The sequence below is a fragment of the Myodes glareolus genome, chromosome 9 (genome assembly GCF_982192425.1).
Source record: "Myodes glareolus chromosome 9, mMyoGla1.1, whole genome shotgun sequence".
In the NCBI taxonomy this organism is placed as follows: domain Eukaryota; kingdom Metazoa; phylum Chordata; class Mammalia; order Rodentia; family Cricetidae; genus Myodes; species Myodes glareolus.
The window spans coordinates 38,938,564-38,955,910 of NC_142034.1; positions in this window are offsets into that span (position 1 = coordinate 38,938,564).

Genomic DNA, 17,347 nt, shown 5'->3' on the forward strand with positions numbered 1-17,347 from the left:
ACTTGGAATGGGGCCATAGTGGCAACCAGCCTAAGTGTGAACTTTTGTTTCCTCCTCCTTGTAGATGTGCCTACCTATCTAGATGAGTGATTGTGTATCTCAGACTACCCTTGGTTTGGGTGCCAGGGGTTATACCCTCTTTCTTCCCCTAGTGGTGAGGGAGGGGCCCATGTAATGTTTGACTATGAATACTGTGTCTCATAACATGAAATGATATGGAAGCTGGGGGTGGGGGTGAGGAGTGATAGGTAGCAGGGTCAGTTTGTTGTCCCTTGGTAGGTTCCTGGGAAGATGGCTAATTTCACTTTAGAGAGTCAGGTACTTGGGCTGGGACTATAACTTAATGGTAGAGCGCAGGAGGCTCTGAGTTTAGTTCCTAGGATCACACATACATGCACACGCACATACACACGCACGCACACACATGCACACACACGGGAGAGGGAAGAGGAAGGGAGAGAACACTTGATGTTTCGCAAGGACCCTGGTTCCTATTTCTGGGCTCCAGAAGAGTCCCTTCCTTTCATTTGTCACAAGTCAGAGGACCTTTGGATAAACAGCTGACTCCATACAAGCTAGCTCTCCCCACGGGGTTAAAAGGCAGAGATATGGGCCATGCAGAAAGTGTTTTTGCAAGCTGTTTTAACCCCGCTCTGTCTAGCCCAAAGGAAGATCTGCTGGCGTACATTTTCTGCAATAGGTCTAATGCCTGGCACATTGCTGACGTCTCGTCTCTGTGATAGAATACCTGGCTAAGGCAGCTGGAAGGAGGAAGGTTTTGCTCCGCTACACTGTTCACTGTTTGACGGTATTGTTGTGGTGGAGAAGGCATGGTAGAGTGTGCAACTGGGACTTCTCACAGCTTTGCAGATGAGGAGAGAGAGGGCAGACAGATGCAGACACACACACAGACATAGACAGACAAACAGACAGACAGACAGACAGACACACGCACACAGAGAGAGAGAGAAAGAGAGAGAGAGAGAGAGAAATCACTTAAGCCCTGTCCCCGGTACCCCGTGTCCGCCAGTCAAGTTCTAGCTTCTCTAACTTCTGAATCCTCCCCAGGCAGCACTAGTTAGGGATCAATTGGTTCAAACACCTAAGCCCATGATGGGGACATTTCATGCTCAATCCATAATAGCCAGGAAAGATTTTAGATCTCTCCAACACTGAAATGATTACACAACTCCTTTCCATGTGATTCCATATTTTTACAATCCTGAGGCCTAAAACAAATTGCACAAACGTCAATGGTATATTGAAATCATTCTCATTTCTTCTTATATAGCCTCATTTTGATTTTTTTTTCTGGTGGCCTAAGCATGTGCTTATTGGATCCTGAGGTATCCTCAGATCAGGTGGGGACTTCCAAGTTTAAATGATGTGTTCCATCCTGTCCCCTCATCTCTTCTCTTGGGTCCCGTTGTCTCTGCCATCCAGGCGCTCCTGAGCTCTGTTCCATGCACACGGGTCAGTACAGTAACTTTTAACTTGCCCAGCTCGACTGTACCTGGGTCGTGGAATTCCTTTCCGTTTCTTCTCTGAATGTGGGCATTCTTGTCTGTCAAAAGTCAAGTCCTTATCTATCAGTCACCCTAGGTCAAATGTCACCTCCAGAACTTTCCTAGGCCCAACCCTGGGGAGAGTAACCTGGTCTTTGGACTTGGCATAGTTCTTACTGAGCTCTGTTAACATGTAATACTTAATTACTACTGTCTCTGCCTTGCATTTCTCTCTTGGGAGGGTCATGACAGTTAGGGTGGGTTTATGTTCAGTGCTCCTTGACAGGTGTTTATTGTCCTTAGTGATTATTGGAGGTGGGGTGGTTTGTTTGTTTGTTTGTTTGTTTATTTATTTTTGTAGCCAAATGATAAAGTTAGAAGAACAAGAATGGTGAATGGTAGAGGTGGGAGGGGGCAAGAAGTGGAAAGTGGGCCAACCTAGGACCCATCCTGGGATCTTGAATTTGCCAAACCGGATATTCCATAAAGGTCTGAACTCTAAAATGACAGCACCGGAGCTCAATAAACCCTCATTGGAATCCCACCATGTTGCCGCTGAAAGTGTGAGCGTGGAGAAGAATTCGTGTTAGTGAAAACGATGCAGCTAGCATTCAGTGCAGGGACTATAGAGGCAACCGGTATAGGACTTATTTTTCTGTTTTGTTTGTGTTTTTGAGACAGGGTTTCTCTGCGTAACAGCTCTGACTGTCCTGGAACTCGCTTTGTAGATGGGGCTGGCTTTGAACTCGCAGAGATCTGCCTGTTTCTGCCTCCCAAGTGCTGGGATTAAAAGCATGTGCCACCAGGGCCAGCTAGGACTTATTCTTGAGGAAGCTTCCTCTTTAAGGGAGGGAGCTAGAAACCAGCAAATAGCCTGTGATGAAAGCAAATTTCTAGAAACCTTGCTGACTGAGAACAAAGATAGATAGTGTCAACTTGACAGGCTTGAGTCATTTTGGAAGAGGGTGCCTCAAATGAGAAACCACTCCCACAAGACTGGCCTGTTGACAAGTCTGTAGGACATTTTTAGAATTAGTGAGTCACAGGGGAGGGCCCAACCCATTGTGGGGGATGGCATCCCTGGGCTGGTGGTCCTGGGTACTTTAAAGGAGGCTGAACAAGCCACGAGGAACAAGCCAGTAAGCACACCGCTTCATGGCCTCTACATCACCTCTTGCCTCTAGGTCCTTGCCCTGTTTGATTTCCTGCCCTGACTTGCTTCAGCAATGGAGTATAAGCTGAGAGCAGTAAGCTGAAATAAACCCTTTCCTCTGAGAGTTGTTTATGGTCATGGTGTTTCGTCACAGCAACAGAAAACCCAGCTGAGACAGAGAGTATTTTATTTACAGAAATAATAAGTAGAAACCAAAAGTCACCTTGCTTGCCCAGGACTACCAGGGGTGACTCCATTTGCATTTTGCATGAGTGACTGGTCTCTCCACCTGCAAAAAAAGGTTGGGTTCTCCACCAGCTCTCGGCTCTCGGTTCTCAGTGCACAAATGCCCTTGCTATATTTAGCTTGTGCTGACTCGTTTTAGGCTGCCAATTAAATAGATACTTAAACTTTGTAAATCTATAATGCCTCAGGAATTTAATTTTCTCTTGTGGAGACCAAGAAGTCAACAAGACCGGTGCTTGAGTAGAGGCACACTCCAGACGTAAGCCAAGGGTGTGACTATTCATCTGCCTTTGCTGAACCCTTAGTTTGTCCAGGATAAGCCTCTCCACCGCCATTCTTTTTTTTTTTAAATTTTTTTTTGAGACAAGGTTTCTCTGTATAGCCCTAGCTGTCCTGGAACTCACTCTGGAGACTCACTGAACTCCATCTGATGTCTGACTCTGCCTCCTAAGTGCTGGGATTAAAGGCGTGGCCACCGTCATCCAGCTTTACACCACATTCTTATGGACCTTCCTCTGCTTAATGCTCCAACAGGCGGTAAGGTGGTTTGTCAGTCATAGTGTTGATTACCCACCGGGAGAATTTGGGTGAGAATGTGTCAGAGCCATGTCTGCTTCACCATCACTTCAACTCTGTCTTTCACTCTCCACTAACCCTCCTCCTCTGTTTGAACCCTGTGAGGGAGAGTCATCCCCAGGACACTGAAGGTGAGAATTTGATCAGTGTAGTTCCAGTCAGACATCTTTCCCAGTAATGGTACAGGTAAAGCTGCCAGCCTTGGTGGTCTCGTCTGTGAAGTGGGATGAAGCAGGCTAGAAAGCGAAGATGGAAGGGTCATAGGAAGGGAAAGGAGCCGTTCATCCTGGGAGCGAGTTTGTATTTCCTGTTGTCAAGGATGTTTAAAAGAACAAATCCTGCTTATTTAGGGCTAGAGTGCTTGTGGCCCTTCCTTTTCATCTCCGAATTTAAACAACACACCCCACAAACCATCCTATAATTTCATTGGCACATAGATTTACTTTAACACTGGGAGCTGGAGAGATGGTTAAGAGGACCTTGATTTGAGTCCCAGCACCCACATAGTGGATCACAACTGTCTGTAACCCCAGTTCCCAAAGAATCTAATGTCCCCTTCTGGCCTCTGTGACTACCAGGTACACACATGGTACTCAGACATACGTACAGGCCAAACATCCATACACATAAAATACTTTTTAAAAATTTACTTGGTTAAAAACATTACTTAATCTTTCAACCTTTTTATAAATGCCATTCTTTGACTAATGTAGTTTAGAAATCACAAAACCATATAAATATGTGTTGCCAAGACAGCTGAGTGTGACTCTTGCCTTGAGAAGCCAACACTCACGTCTTTGTCCTGCACCATCCTTTCCCTGTCTATCTTCCTGTCTAAGAACTTAAACTCACTAACCTTGCCCTCTTCTGCCTCATCCTGAAGTTCTTTCCTGTAGAGTCAGAGATCTGACTCTATTTGGGTGAAAGTTTCTGAGTGGGAAGGAAACTCCTCAGAAATACCTTGCTGATGGTATTTCTGGGCTCCTTTCCCTGCTGCTGTGGTCAGAGGCCATCCTTTATTGGGCATATGAGAAATACACACACACAAAACACACATGTGTTTGTGTAGTACGTATGTATTTGTACTCTTGGTACCACATCCTTTGAACTGTCAGCTGTCAGTACTATGAACATCTACAAAAGGGACTGTTGTTTTGTCTCTCTCGTCTCTGCAGCAGGACACACACACACATACTACACAAACACACATATGTGTTTTGTCTTTCTCGTCTCTGCAGCAGGCCGCTTATGGGCAGCTTGTGCAACGCTGTGTGAGGGACTAAGGAAAGACTACAAAGTGAATGAATAAAAATGAGCCAGAACCTGTTCCTGTCTTATTCCACTGGACATTATAATTAAGCCATGAAGAGACTCCAGGGTTTAATCTAGCATTGCTATTAACTCTGTGATCACACATGGGTTCATGGTTCCTATATATATATAAAGGAAGTATGTATAAGAAGTATAGCATGTGAACAGTTTCTGATAAAGAGTCATTTCTTGGGACAAGATAAAAAATGTCACAGGCATAAAGAGCACAACATTGACTAGAAGGAACTGTCACCACCCACCACCATTGACTAGAGGGGACTGTCACTACCCACCACCCAAAGTGCCTTTGTTCTTGATGAGAATGCATGCAAGACGAAGGGGTTGTTGCCAACTAATGATTTGTGAGAACCGAACTGCTCCAAATACCAGCTCTCCTGCCCCTTAGACTCTGAAACTAGAGCGTGAGACCTGGCAGGGACCACAGTGTAAGGTCCGCACCCTGGGACAATGAGAGGCATGTTTTCTCCCGCCTACACCTTCTCATCTGAACCAGATCTAGACAGTATAAGGGTCTGCCAGGCCAGACCAGACCAGACTGTCTGCACTTGACCCCAGCTCCAGCCTAGCAGACACCCGTGCAACTGAGATCTCGTTCTTTACTCCAGCATCGTGTAGCTGTGTTAAGTCTCCTTTGATATGGCACAGATGATCCGAGACAGAGAGAGGATGACACATTCCCTCCCACTGAGCCAGGCTGGCATCTGCAACGTAGGTCAAGACAGGCATTTGAGGCCTAACCCTGATAAGTATCTGATGTTTCTGAATGCAAGATCTTTCTTAGCATTGAGTGATGCCATACTTTCATACCGGCATGCCAAGTGGAGGAAAATAGCCGCTGCCTTATAATTAAAACCACTAAAGAATGGAAACCACTCTGAGTGACAGAGAGAAATGGGGTGGGGAGAGAGGGAATTGGCACACACTGGGCCCTTGTACGTGCTGTATTTTACACACACACATTGTGCGTGTGTGTATCTCCCAGCTCTATCCCTGTTGTTAATGCTATTATGTTATTACTGTTAAATATGTTATTATCATCCCTGTTATTAAATTCTCAAGGGCTAGTTCCTCTCCACACATGGCCTTACCCAGTCCTGTTTTACACAGCTGCTGCCTCCTCTTCTCCCTCCTCCTCCTCGCGTCATGTTTGCGGGCTATATGTGCATCGTTGTGTACATGTGTGTGTGTGTGTGCAGGTACACACACCCGTGTACTCATGTAAACAGGCCAAAGAGGACATCAGATGGCCCACTCTGTCACTCTCTGCTCTACTCCCTTGAGACAGGGTCTCTCACTGAAGTAGAGCTATGCTAGCAGCCAACAAACACCTTGATCTTCCTGTCTCCACCCCATATAGTGCTCTTAATTTATAGGCACAAGAATGGTCACACCTGCCTTTTAGTGTAGATGAGGGATTTGAACTCACACCATCACATTTGTGCAACAAGAACTTTCCCACTGAGTCATTTTCCTAGCCCCGATCCAGCTTCTTAATTATGTCTTCCCATCTGTAAGCTTTCTCCTCCACGCCTCCCCTCTGTGAACCTGCATATCCACACTTTACCTCTGTGTAACTTGAATAGCTCCCCGTCCATTCACCTGGCATTAAATCCAAATCTCAGTACGGTAGAGCACAGGGCTTAGCCTAGGAATAGGGACTGGTGTCCTCTTTGTTTCAATGCCCAATATGCCTAGAATTGCTCATGTGGTTGAACTACATGAGATGCTAACAGTGCACTCCTAGGGGCACAGGTGGTTTAGAGATTTCATTTCTGAGCAACCGTGGCAGGGCAGGCATTGAGGAACACCATATTCTTACTACGTTTAAATAGCACTATCCTGTGCTGTAATTCTGTTGTAACTTTGTGCCTGCCTGTTAGATCATTTTCTGTGATTGTGATGGCACGTATCTAAGGTAAACTTACAAAGAGTCAAGGTTTATTCTGGCTCGTGGTTTTGCAAGTTTCCATGCATAGTTAGACAGCTCCATTGCTTATGACACCTGGAGCAAAACCATGCATCATGATTGGACCATGTGGAGAGGAAACTGTCTACCTCAGGGCAGGCAGCAGGTAGAAAGAGAGGGAGCAGCCCTGAGTGGCCCCGATATCTGCTTCAAGCTTATGTCTTCAGTGCCCTAACTTCCTCCAATTGTAAGGCACCTCCAAAAGGCTCCCCCATCTCTGAATATGCTAGAGGCTAAGGGCCATGCCTTTATCACGTGGGTCTTTGGATGGACATTTGTCAAAAACCGTAGCACTTTCAGGCTAGGGAGGCAGGGGTGGATGGGAGGGTGGGAATGGGGGTTATGTCATTATAACTGTTTTGCCACACAAGAGAGGGAATATTTGTGACCCTCTAGGATTTCAGCAAAGAATGAGGCAGCGAAGTTCAGAGGGAAGGGCAGGGCTGACAAACGCTTTGCAGTTAGCTGGCAGCAAGAGCAGACTTATGGGTCACCAATATCTGTCTGTTGCACAGATCCATGGGAAGAGATGAAGATTCTTGGATTCCACATCAGACCTACTGAAGCAGGAACCCTGGGTTTGGGGTGCACTGGTCTAGAGTTTAATGAGACTCCACTCAGTTGTGAACCTTATGCATGCCCATGCTGCACAGTGACCCCTTCAAGACTTTTGTACTCTATCAGGATAGCACCGTGGAAGATGCAAGCTGGGTATTACACTCACTACTTTGGGTGGATCAAATTGGTGCCCCCTTCATCAGTAGGATTCCCTTGCATTCTGTCCCCGCCTCCCACAGATCTAAGCTTGACCTGTAAGCCTGAGATAACAGTGTTTGCGAGCTGTTCTTGGATTGCACATTCTGTCTCAATTCCCAGGCAATTATGACGCACCTTCAAGATTTATAGGGGCTACAATCAATCCTGGGCTTTCAAGAAAAAGCGAGGGATGCAGAGGTACAGTGACACAGTGTATCCACCAGGTGGCAGTATGAATGGTGGTATGATAGTGGAATGAATGAAAGGCTGTAGCGTTTCACATCAGTCAGTGAGCAAGGTTTGGGCTAACTTCCTTACGACCCTCTTCTTCCCCGCTGTTGTTGAGAATAAGCTGATAACTAATTTTTCTACTAAGAATATTCCCAGCCTTTTAAATTTATAAAGACTACTAAGCAAGGTACTATCCATCTGTGTCTTCATGGGTCTTCGGATCACAGAGAAATGGTATGTTTCCTAATTCTCAGAGGCTATAGCTGCCTTCTTTCTCTTTGCCTCCAGTGTCTAGACAGGCCTTACTGCTATGATGTTGGTTTTGACATCAAGCAGGTGGGGCTGTGTCCAGTCATGCATACACAGGATAGTGTGTGTGTGTGTGTGTGTGTGTGTGTGTGTGTGTGTGTGCAAGCTTTACTTTAGGATACCAATGTGGCTTTCTATGTGAGAAGACTGTGGATAATACCTTTTCTGAATTTTCCACAGTGAACACATCTGTCTTGTATAACAAGAGCAGGACTTAATGCTTCTACCTGATTCTCAGGCTGGAAAGCAGACAGGACTCTGTTCCTTCTTGATATGTGATTCCAGTCCCAGGTCCCTTGGCAGCAGCCTGCATAGATTCCTCAAGACAGAAAAGCTTCCATGAACACAGATAAACCTCAGAGACATGTCTCTGGAAGCATGGTGGCAATTAGGTAACGAGCCTGCTCATAGACAGTATTTATTATATACTATAATAGAATATGAAATAGGATGTATATAAAGGTTCATAATTGCTGGTATACTGTAGAAGAAATGTATATAATGTCTACCAAACTATAAATGGTGATTATTTCAAAGATATGAAATTATAGACAGATCTAGTCTTTTGACTTGTATTCATTTAACTTTTGCATCAAATTTAAAGTTGTAGATTAACATGTATGGTGAATTAATACTTATGAGTGTTGTGTGATAGTTCAGTTTACATATACAACATGTAGTGATCAAATCGGGGTAATCGCCATTCGTGTCACCTCAAAAATTGATCACTCTGTTTTGGGAGCCTTCAATCGTTTATAGTTATTTGAGATAGATAAGAAATTGATGTAGACAGCAGAATGAGCTAGTGTACTAGGTAACCAAGGGCTCATTTCCTCCACTGTCTTTTGGTAACCATGATCCAAACTCCTTCTCTTGTATAATGTTTCCTATGTGGCCTCTGATAACCACTGTTCTACTCTCCACTTCCATGATATCAACGTTTTCCTGTTGTGGGACAATCCTCCTGTCTGCTGTGAATATGCATTCCTCTCCCTGGTTGATAATAAAGCCAGACAGAAAGAGGCTGGGTGGGAAAGCCAATGGAGATACAGGGAGAAAGAAGGTGGAGACCTGTGAGCCAGCGCCAGAGGAACAAGATGTGTTAGAGGACAGGTAAAACCACAGGCCATGTGGCAAAAGGTAGAGTAATAGAAATGGGTGAAGTTAAAAGAGCTAGTTAATAATAAACCTGAGCAATAGGTCCAACATTTTGTAATTAATATAAGCTTTTGTGTGTTTATTTGGGACTGAGCTGCCAGGACAAAAGAAAAACTCCGCTTCCATTTGCATTTTCCTTGCTATAAATGAGTGAGGACACACAGTGTTTGTCTTTCTAAGCCTGAGTTACTTCACTTAACACAGTGTCTTTTGGCTTTATCCATGTTGTTGCAAATGATAGTACCTCATTCTTTTCATGACTGAATACTATTCTCCCACCCACCTTTTCACTTATCTGTCCATCCATCCATGGGCACCTTGGTGGATTCCACATCTTGGCCATTGTGAAAATGCTGTAAGAGGGAATGTAGGTATGTCTTTAATATAATGATTTCATTTCCTTCATGTATTCAGCAGTGGGGTTGCTGAATCAGACGGCTGTCTCGTTTCATGTTTTTGAGGAACCCTTGTGCTGTTTTCTGTAATAGCTGTACTAATTTACATTCCTGCCAAGATTTCCCCCATGGGAGTTCCCCTGTCTCCACAGTCTTACTAGTCTTTGCTGTTTGGGGTTTTGTATACTAGTCATTCTAACTGGGGTAGATGACGTGACGTCTCTCGGTTTTGGTTTGCATTTCTGTGATGACTGTTGACATGAGCATTGCTTTTCCTTGTGCCTGTCAACTCTTTACCAAGGCAAAAGCTGCTTTGTGTCACTACAGCTGTAAACTGAGGCAGGCGAGGACACTTGAGTCGAGGGGTCAAGGCCTCTGTCCCTGTGCCATCTCAACGGCAGAAGTGCCTGATTCTCTTTCTGACAGTGGGTGCCAAGGGCTGCACTTGAGAAACAGGGGCAGTGACCCTTGTGCTGCACATGTGTCCTCTTGAAGAAATGGCTCCCCTTGCTTTAGTATTTGCCTGATCCTGTTGCTTATACTTAGAGGGGCAAATGTCAGGACTGAGCCTTTCATTATTCCCCTAGATAGTCAGTGGAGGCCCCCATCCAGAAAAAGTCAGGGTGGTGGTATGTGCTTTTAATCTCAGCACTTGGCGGGAGGTGGGCAGAGGCTGGAGGATCTTTGATTTCAAGGCCAGTCTGGTCTACAGAGTGATTTCCAGGACAAGCAGAGCTAAACAGAGAAACCGTGTCAAAAATAAATAAATAAATAAATAAATAAATAAATAAATAAATAAAGACTTTGCCATCAATTTAGATTTGAAGAAACTACATAGGGCAGGAAAGACGATCTGAGGCATTGCCTGTGGATAACAGAGAACAACAATTTGGGGCTATAGCTTGTAAGCTGTCCCAGATATGTTTGTGATCCAGCTGTCCAGGGAATGAAGGAGAAAAGTTGCCAGGGAGATGGAAGCAGGAGAGAGAAAGCCAAGTTAAGGGATGTGCCAACTAGTCTTTTTGGGTGCAGGGTAGGACAATGCTTCATGCCCAGCATCAGAGAGCAAGCGCAAGAAGTTTATCCTGGTGGCCTGCAGGAGAAGCAGATACTTTGTCTATCAGTAGAGAAACAGGTATCGTCATGGTGTTGGGAAACCAGGCCAGAGTGCACACAAGTCCCCCACCTCACCCAGTGGCCTGGCTCCGAGGCTCCTATGTCTAAAGGGCTGAGACCCAAGTTTTCTGAATTTAGGCCGGTTACTAAATGATGTCTGTACCCTGCACTCACTTATTCTCTAGATTGACAAGATGTTCAGGGAATAGACTTGTCATTTACGGGTCTGGAGCTTTCCAGACCACGGAGAAAGAGACAGTTTGAGGCAGAAGAGACGAGCTCTCTGCTGTGGCTCTGCAGTGCTCAGACGCCGCCCTTCTACTGTGTCTGTGACTTTCCCGTTTCCTGGTTGGAAATGGGGATCCTTTACACAGTTAAAGAGACGTGGAAGTAGAAGCCAGAGCATGTCAAACATGCATCATCCCTGTTTTTCAACTCCAGGTTCATCTCCTCCTTCAGGGTGACAGGGATATGACTAAAGAGAGGGTGGGGTAGTGGTGGACCGTGGCTTTCCTTGATCCCAGCTCCTGTGGGGCAGCTGCTATTCTAAAGGGATGGGGTCATGGTGGAGGTTAACGACACTTGGAAGCTCCGATCACATCCTAAGCGCTAAGCGTCTCTCCCCCATCTCTCCTCAACCATTTCAAAACTCTTATCTTCAAGGAAATGAGATCTCTCACCTGTCGCCATTTCATCATTTCTCTTTTGTAGATCCCTTCATTTCAGTGGTTTGTGTAGTGGGGACAAAGTGAGCCTAGTTTGGTAACATTCACAGTGCATGTCCAGGGAGACTTTTGTTTTTTTTTTTTTTTTTTTTTTTAAGATTTATTAATTACATATTGTGTTCTGCCTGCATGTATACCTACACACCAGAAGAGGGCACCAGATCTCATTACAGATGGTTGTGAGCCACCATGTGATTGTTGGGAATTGAACTCAAGACCTCTGGAAGAGGATTTAACCACTCTTAACCACTGAACTATCTCTCTAGCCCCAAGTTTTTTGTTCTTATTCTTCCATACTTCTAGCTGTTCTGTGGTTCCCCTAGTTAGTGGTAGCTATTAAGTGTGTGTGTGTTGGGGGGGGTACCACAGTCTGGAATAAAGGGCCAGGGCTCAACAGGAAATTTCAGATTAACCTTGGTTAAATTAGACTTCAGTAGGCCTTATCGAGAAAGAAAGGGTTTTTAAAACTTGGGAAGCACAAACGTTGGACATATTCCTGTCACCCAGAAGAAGGAGACTAACCTGAAGTTGAGTGCAGAGAAGATGCAGGATGTGAGCAAACTTTTGTTCAGGGAAAGAGGAAGTACTTCTGGCTAGCAAGGAAGAGGGTGGAGCTACTGGAGCAATGTGGTTCATTTATAAATCCTCCGGGGACACCCCCTGAAGTGGCTGGACTGAGTGGTAGCAAAGGAAACCTATGGCTTAACGTCTTAGCTCTCTGACTCTTCATGGAAATGTTCACTGAGTTCCCGGTGTAAATAATGCCAATGTATGCTGCAGGTATGAGAGAATGGTTCAATATATACTGGTTAAAAAAAAAAACTAAGAAAATCATAACCTGCAACCACATGTGATTATTCTGTGCAACCGGAAAGAACATAAGAATCACATGGCCCAGCAAGTTAAGGATAGCTCTCTGTTACTGGCGGTATTAGAGCTTTGTTTAAGATCTTGTTTTTCTGTAGATTCTGAATTACCTCTGGTGAGTATGGATAAATATGTATTCATTGAGAAATTAAAATGTTAGCCACCCCTAGAGGTTCTCATATTTGAGAATGGCGGCTCTGAGTTAGCTCTTTCCTTTGGGAAGGACAGGGGAATTCATCCGGATTCAGCTAGATTTCTGCTGCATTTTTAGTAACCACATGAAAGGGGAACCACAGTCTTGGCCAACCAGAAACTAGTAGTTCTGTAATGTTTTATGGGACATAGCTTGCTTCACTGTATCCAATGTCTGCAGCTTAGTAGAAATGTACTCAGCATTATAATGTCTTTGTCCTCGATAAAACTTTTACATATGTCACAATATAATTATACATTATAGTATACAGTTACTATATTATGATTGAATTATTCTTGTGGGAAAAAATAAAAGATATAAGAAGGAGACAGTTGTCTCTGTGTTACAGTAATTGGAATCCTTCCTTAAGGCCTGAATTTAGATACATTGTTTTAAATAGCTCATATAGGTAGGTGTGGCATATGACAGGTCACGTGGGAGGTGGAAGCTGGAGTATCAGAAGTTCAAGGTCATCCTCAGCTGCATAGTGAAGTTAGTAAGTTTGAGGCTAGCTTGGGCTGCATGAAATCTTGCCTCACCCTCCCCATTTACCAAAAGAAAAAAAATATCAGAAAATGCCTAGTCGAAGTATAATCTTAGAGCGCCATGGTGAGCAAGTGTGGTGGCTCATGCCAATTGTCCCTGCACCTGGGAAGTGGAGGAAGAAGGATTGTTTCAACTTTGAAACTAGCTTGGGCTGCTTAGTGAGTTCTGGGCCAGCCTGAGCTACAGAAGGAGAGCCTGTCTCAAACAAACAAACAATCCTGCTGAGTCCATGACTCCTGTCTCTCAGGGAAAGGAGTTTATTACTTGAGGCTGTGTACCCCTTGTAAACACCGAGTAGGACAGTTTCTCAAACCTCTGTAGACAGTAAGATCACCTGCCTTTTAACAGTGTCAAGGGGTAGCTGGGATAGCGTACTGTGTGGGTTTCCCAACATCTCTTACATTATGAAAGGTTCTATGAGGCAGTTTTAAAAGGTGTTAAAACTCATATCTCCGTCCAGGGTCGGTGCTGTGGGCTTTTATGGAGGACTGCCAGTGAGCCTTGTCTTAGTCTGTTTTCTGTTGCTATAACAAAATACCTGAATCTGAATGAATCGCGTTTTAAAAAAAGGTTTATTTGTCTTATCATTTCTGAAGCAAATGTCTAAGATTAGGTGTGGTCTAATCAGCTACTGGTGAACACCTTCTCACTACATCAAACAGTGGATGGCATCCTGATGCTGTGTAGAAGGGAGTGACCACATGGTAATTCAGGAAGGGAGAGCTTAGGAAAGCCCAGGCACCCACATTTATAAGAACCCATTCTAGATAATTCTAACCTACCCCTGCAAGATTCAACCTGCCCATGAGACATATATTATGAGGGTGGTACTCCATTGGCCTAGCTAAAGTCCGTGGGTTGCCTTTCACATGCCAATACTGTCACACTGGGGACCAAGATAGAGGCACATGCATCTTTGGACCAGATGCTATCCAAACTTGTAGCAAGAGGAGAAGACTGACGGCTTGCTGGGATTTCATTTGAGCTTCACAGCACACTAAACATGGTTCTCTCCAATATGAGTTATACTCCCTCTTGATGAAGGGTGTCTGCTGATACAGGCACCTCTCACTTTCATTTTCCCGTGTGGTTTCCCTACCATTTTCCCAAGCAGTATCGTGTCATTTCCCGATAAATGGTTCACATTAAGGCTCACCCATTTGTCATGAGATTCCCTATAAAATGAGTAGCCTATAAAAAGATTGATTGTTTATCAAAACTTTTAATTGCGCATGCGTCTGTGTCTAGGTCTGTGCTTGTGAATACAGGCTCTCACGGAGACCAGTAGGGGGCAGCAGATCCCCTGGACCTGGAGTTAGACGTGATTGTGAACAGCTCTAGGTGGGTGATGGGAATTGAATTCCGGGTTCCCCAAATGATCAGTTTCTGCTCTGGAGAGAGGGCTCCTTGTTCCACCCCAAAAAGTATAGAACTAGGCCTTGAGGGCATAAACCACTTACATGAAAGCAAAGAGCTTAGAAAGAATGGGCAGAACTTTCCAGTCAAAATTCCAAAGGAGATTTTAAAGGAAGCCTCCGCACATCTGCCAAGTGTGTGGGGCCAGCGGCCATGTTTGCCCTCACACCAGAACAATGACGACAGCCCAGGAATAGCTGTCCCCACTGCCCGTGTCAGGAGGCTCATGGGTATAGTAGTTTTGGGCCCTGGCTAGGGAAGTGGGGCGGGAGAACGCCCAACCATCCAGGAAGAGGACACACTGAGAAGAAATTTCTGTCTTTGCTCAGAGCTGGAAAAGGTGAATGTGAGCGGAAGAAACGGGTCCAAGTGCGGGGCTTTGCTGTGAACAAGTCCATAGGGGCAGCCACGGCCACTCCCATTTGTGGTCGCTGCTCGGAGAAGCTGGGTCTTTTGCTTTGTTCTGTACAGCTTAGAGGAAAGTGTAGAAAGAGGAAGACACTGTTCTCATGGCTGCTGTGTTTGGGGAGACAGCATGGTTTGCAGGAAAGAGTTTTGGTTTGGGAAGCAAGGACATCGGCTAGGCCATCCATAAACTTTTTGATTTAGGACACATGTGCCATGTCTCTGAGGCCCAATTTCTCTGCGTTTGAAATAAGGGTGGTATTTATTTAGGAAAGGTGTGCCGTTTAAGGGCAGAAAGGTGAGGTTTACAGGTAGTCCCTCGTTCTGCACAGTAACAGCCAGCAGATGGCGCAATGGACCGCACCACCTTTCCTACCTTTACTCTTTGAGCCAAACGCCAAGTTCTGTTTCCTAAGGAGGAAGGCCATTACACTAATCTTCAGGGTCCGTTGGGAGACAGGGGCCGCTAGGTACAATTTGGACGAAGCCCTTAATTCGGATCAAGCGCCTATACTAAGCCTATTGGAAACTGCAGTTTACTGGTGTGTGGTTTAGCTTCAGCACTTGCTGGAGACTCCGTAACCGATTAACCATTTTAATTGTAGTTTAGTAGCGTTGTTTCTATCTGGCCCTTCCACATCTTAGCAATTCTGCCGTATAGTATTATTGGCTGGTCTTCTCGGGGCCTGCTTTGATTGAGGAGATTTGTTAATTGTTTTCTTTTTTCGTTGATTTGTTTAGTTTATAGTTGCTCAAACTCTGAATGAATTAGTTTAGGATTGTTTTTGTACTGACAATGTCCTAAATGACTCAAGGAAGCAGTCGAGAGCAACCACAGCGAAGTGGCAGTTGGTCCGTTTCTGGTTTCCCCCCTGTAAATTGGGGTGTTATGAATATTTACGTCATAAAAGTCTTTAAGATGGAACAAAATAATGTTTTTGAAAGATCTAGCATAAAGAGGCCGCCAAATACATTTTCATTCTTTTTCTTCTCTAGAGGTGATTCCTTACCATGAAGAAACAATTTGAAACGCTCCTAAACAGAAATGCATATTTCATAAACACAGCTGAAGTTTTAAAAAGTATGTCATTTAAAACAGTAAATATAGCCGGGCGGTAGTGGTGCACACATTTAATCCCAGCACTTGGGAGGCAGAGGCAGGTGGATCTCAGTGAGTTCTAGGCCAGCCTGGTCTACAAAACGAGTTCCAGAACAGCCAGGACTGTTATACAGAGAATCTCTGTCTTGAAAAACCAAAACAAAAAACAACCCCCACCAAACCAGTGAATATATATAAAATTACCATTATTACCAAGTATTGATACATTAAACTATATTCCTTATTTGGGGGTTCATTAAAATCGCTGGCATAAAGAGTACATCCTCACAAAGGTATTTAGTAATCAGTTTTTGGGTGTAAAAGCATGCACATTATTTGAACAAAGATGCTAGAAGCAACATTCCTAAGGAGTCAGTCATGGGTGCATGGAAACATTTAATTTGTGGGAATCATTTGGTGGCTAAATCAGAGAAGTATAAGTGTCTATTAGTCTAGAATTAGTAAGCAAAATGGGCGTAGTGTTGACAACAGTGATGCAGGGCCTTTGGGGGGGGGTGGAACTCTGGAAATATATCCACAGCTAGGGAATGGGCAGTCATAGTCCATCCTGATGGGTCCTTTTCCTTCCTACATCCCTGTGATTTTAGCACTGCCTCAACAGGTGCCTGGAAAGAGGAGAGGATTGAATTAGTACACCTTATAACTCATCAAATTAAAAATTAAATATGCTTATTCTGAATTGAAACACATTAACTACTTAGGAATAAATCTAGCTTACTATGTGCTGAAAATTACATATTACAAAAAATTTAAGTGGAGGCTAGAGAGATGGCTCAGTGGTTAAGAGCACCGACTGTTCTTCCAGAGGACCTGGGTTCAATTCCCAGCACCCACATGGCAGCTTGAAACTATGTTTAATACCTGTTCCTGGGGGTCTGACACCCTTACACAGACATACAGGCAGGCAGAACACCAATGTACATAAAATACAAATAAATAAATTATAAAAAATATAAGTGATCTTAAAAATGGAGGCATACACCATGTTCATGGATTAGAAGAGTTATCTATTCATCTATCTATCTATCTATCTATCTATCTATCTATCTATCTATCTATTTTTCGACACAGGATTTCTCTATGCAGCTCTGGCTGTCCTGGAACTCACTCTGTAGACTATGCTGGTCTTGAACGCCATAGAGATCTACCTGCCTCTGCCTTACAAGAGCTGGGATTAAAGGCATGAGCCACGTGATCAGCTGAGTTATCATACTGGAGGCAGATCAGGGGAAGGTGTTTCTAAATTTTCAGTTCAGTTATTAAAGTAGTTTGTTTTATGTTGTAAAACAATGGACCTCTTAAAGCCACAGGTACAGCTTCACAAGAACGTTC